Source organism: Orycteropus afer, unplaced genomic scaffold (assembly GCF_000298275.1).
Source record: "Orycteropus afer afer isolate SDZICR_OR568_19922 unplaced genomic scaffold, OryAfe1.0 scaffold00540, whole genome shotgun sequence".
NCBI lineage: Eukaryota > Metazoa > Chordata > Mammalia > Tubulidentata > Orycteropodidae > Orycteropus > Orycteropus afer.
This window is the reverse complement of record NW_006922127.1, coordinates 664,682-668,868: the sequence shown is the minus strand read 5'-3', so window position 1 is coordinate 668,868 and position 4,187 is coordinate 664,682.

Below are 4,187 nucleotides of genomic sequence, written 5' to 3'. Positions count from 1 at the left end.
GGATAGCAGTCAAATGCTTTAGGCACTAAGCTACAAGAGCAGTAGTTTAAAACAATCACTTCTTTCAAACAATCACTGATAACGCCTATCTATTTTGTCCTCTTCTGGGACAGGCGTGGTGTTGGGGTGTCCATCTGTGTCCCCCGTGTGTGATTATTTGCACACTCCCTTTGCAATACTAACTGCAAACACACGCACCATTCCCGACCTTGGGAGGCCGACTGATGAGCTAGCCCACAGACACGTAGAGGAAGATAGGGTCAAACGGATGACAATTCATTTGGTATCGGTCACAAGGCAGGTGTATTTGAGAGAACACCTTGTAGGAAGAACATACTTAGACAGGGTGGGGTCGGAGGAAAGAACCTTTGTTTCAGGAGAGATTCCAGGGAAGGAAGGGTGACTGCTTAAGTTGTTTCTACAGCAGAAGGGGAATTTGTGGAGTGCGGGGGACGAAAAACGTTCTGGAAACAGGTGCAGCCTAAGAGGTACCTTAGGGGCAGATGGTGGCTGACCGGGGGGGTCATGACAGAAGAGTGAATTTATGTTTGGGTCCCTTGACTGACAGCCTCAGAAAGGGTAACCCCTTACCCTTTGTTCATTGTGGAAAAGAACCTGGTGCGAATTGTAAAATGAGTTTAGAGCTGTATCAGAAATTATGTTGTTGTTGTTATGTGCCGTTGAGTTGGACCCGACTCACAGCGACCACTCTTTGGATTTCTGAGGTGGTATCACTACGGAAGTAGATTGCCCAACCTTCCTTTCGAGGAGTGGCTGGTGGGTTTGAACCGCCAGCCTTCTGGTTAGCAGTCAAGTGCCTTAGGCACTACGCCACCAGAGCATGTTTTATTGGCTTACTTACTGAAATTGATCACCAGATTTTTCTTCCTAGTCTATCTTAGTCCAGAAGCTCTGCTAAACCTGTTTAACATCACGGCAACATGCCAAAAAATAGATGTGCGTTAACATGACAACCCCCTGTGTGTAAGGGTCGGCCAGTGCTCCATATGGTTTTCTATGTCTAATTTTTATTTTTTTAGAAGTAGATTGCCAGGTCTTTCTTCCAAGGCACCTCTGGCTAGACTCAAACCTCCCACGTTTCAGTGAGCAGTCAGGTGTGTTAGCCATCCACCACTAGGGCCTCGCCTGGCACCAAAAAGGATCCCAGCTCACTGACAGCAATGATTCTGATTCACAGCTACCCCCACTGGGTTTCCAAGGCTGTAAATCCTTATGGAAGTACACCATCACATCTTTCTCCCATGGAGTGGCTGGTGAGTTCGACCACTGATCGTTCTGTTAGCAACTGAGCACTTAACTGCTGTGCCACCAAGGCTGCTTTTTTGTTTTTAGTGAAGAGAAAGAAGCAATGAACAGAGACACAACTATGTAATATGTCCAGTGTTAGTAAGTGTTGGAAGGAAAAATGTAGCAGGATGAGGCAGATGGAGGGGGACGGGATTGGGAGGCTCTTTTCAATAAACTTGTTAGGAAAGGTGTCCCGGGTAAGGGCATGTTTAAGCAGACATGTGAAGGGATTGAGGGAGCAAACCATGAAGACATCTGGGGACATAGGCTTCTAGTGGTGGGGACAGACAGAGCAAGGCTCTGAGTGGGGATGTCACACCTTCAAGAAACATTGAAGAAGCTGATGTGGCTAGAGCAGAATGCCCATAAAAAAAATCATTGCTGCCAAGTAGATTTGTCCCTGCAGGACAGAGAAGGCCTGCCCATAGGGTTTCCAAGGCTGTCAATCTTTACGGAAGCAAAGCCCAAACCACACCCACTGCTGTGGAGTCGATTCTGACCCACAGCGCCCCTAGAGGACAGAGTGGAACTGCCCCACAGGGTTTCCAAGGCTGTCAATCTTCACAGAAGCAAAGCCCAAACCACACCCACTGCTGTGGAGTCCATTCTGACTCACAGAGCCCCTAGAGGACAGAGTGGAACTGCACCACAGGGTTTCCAAGGCTGTCAGTCTTTACGGAAGCCGACTACCACATCTTTCTCCCACAGAGCAGTGGGTAGGTTTGAACTGCCAACCTTTTAGCAGCCAAGTGCTGTAACCACTGCACCACCAGGGCTGCAGAGTGACCATATCATCGTCTAATCCAGGCTGTGAGTTCCGTGACGTCAGAGACCACATCTGCCTGGCTTATGGTTGCCTCCCTAATCGCTAGGCAGTGACTTAGCAGACGCTCTGAAGGTGTCAAATAAACTCACATTATAAAACAGTGTCCCCGTTTGTCTAGTTTCACCCATCAGATCCTGAATGGCAGAGGCAGGAAGGGAGGAGACATTGAGTCTCTGGAGAAGGGCAGGTCTGATCAACGGATGGATGGACAGGATCTATAAAAACAAAGTCAGCAGAAGGTGGAGGAGCAATCGGAAGGATTCTACTTGATGTTCCGATAATAAAAGCTCACTGTGGGAGGAGGGATAAGGCACTCTGGTGGCGTAGTGGGTAAGGCATTTGACTGTTGACCAGAAAGTTGGCGGTTCAAACCCACCAGCTGCTCTGTGGGAAAAGATGGGGCAATCTACCTCCATAGGGATTTATAAACTTGGAAACCCAATGGGGAAAACTGGGGTTCTTGAGACCCATTTTTTTTCCAATGGGAGAGGGAAGGCGCCCTGGTGGTGCAATGGCTAAGCTCTCTGCTGCTAAAGGAAAGGTTGGTAGTTCGAACCCACCCAGTGGCTCAGCAGAAGAAAACACCAGGCAATTCGCTCCTGTAAGGACAACAGCTGAGGAAACTATAGGGCACTTGTACTCTGTTCCATTGGGTCACGGTGAGTCAGAATTGATTCAATGGTACCCAACACCAGCAACAACATAGATGAGGGCTTTGGAAATGACCTGTCACCACCGGACATCATTAAAACTGACTGCTAACCAGGAGGTTGGTGGTTCAAACCCACCAGCCACTCCGTGGAAGGAAGACGGGGCAATCTTATAATGTTCCTGGTACTTCATTCAGTGTTTTTCATCCATTAGCTTTACGTGCTTGGTATGGAGATCAAATGCAATAATACCTTCATTTTACAGATGAACAAACGAGCATTGAGAGAGGTCAAATGACTCGCTCAGGGTCACACATCCAATGGCTAGGACCAGCAGTGAACCCAGGCAATCTGACTGGAAACCTTTGGTCTTCACCCCTGTACCCAAGATGGCTTCCCTGCTGCCCTGGTCCATCGTGGAGGCCTAACCTTATTGTGAATAAAGTATAAACAAGCAGATGAGTGAAGCTACAGAGATTAAACCTGTGAGTTAGATTTGACTCCAATCCAGTGCATTTTCACATCAAATGACAGCGCCCTGCACAGATTTTTCCTTTTCTGTTGGAATCAAACCCACAGAAAGGGGTGCAGGAACCAACTGCAGTGGGAGGAAAGACTTTATCAAGGAATTCCTGACTCATGAGGCTTAGATTTGACCCAGGGCAGTATACCTCAGGAGAAGGGAGCCTGGTGCTAAAAGGAAGTTGTGCTACACAAGAAAAACGTCTGGAATTTCTCACAGAAAATGGCAGCAGAGACCTGGAAAATCTCTGTCATCCTCTATCTCTCCGAGACACAGATGAGGTCAGACGCGTGGGACTCCCACTGTGACAGGCAGTGACAGGAATTCTGGACAACAAAGAGGACAGCAGCACCCACCTCCGGGATCAAGATATGCCTGCAAGAAAGAGCTAGAAGGTGCCCAGCTACCACTGCTGCCTGCTGTGGTCGGGACCACAATGCAAGGTGCTGGGCAGAGTGGGAGAAAGATGTGGAACAAAATGAAAATAATAAAAAAAGACAAGGCTTACTGGTCTGATAGAGACTGGTGGAATCCCCAAGACTATGGTCCTCAGACAGGCTTCAAGCCTGGAACTGAACTCACCCTTGTGGCTCAACTTCCAGCCAAAGAGTAGACAGGTCTACAAGGGGAACGATAATACTTGTGAGGAACGTGCTTCTCAGAACAGTGGACTGTGCGGAACCAAAAGAGCAGTTGTGGTTGTGGTTGGTTGTGGTGGTTGTTGTGGTGGTGGTGGTGGTTGTGGTGGTGGTGGTTGTTGTTGTTTGCCGTCGAGTCGGCCCTGACTCATAGTGACCCCTCCTTGGGTTTCTGAGGCAGTATCACTACAGAAGTAGATTGCCTCATCTTCCTTCTGAGGAGTGGCTGGTGGGTTTGAACC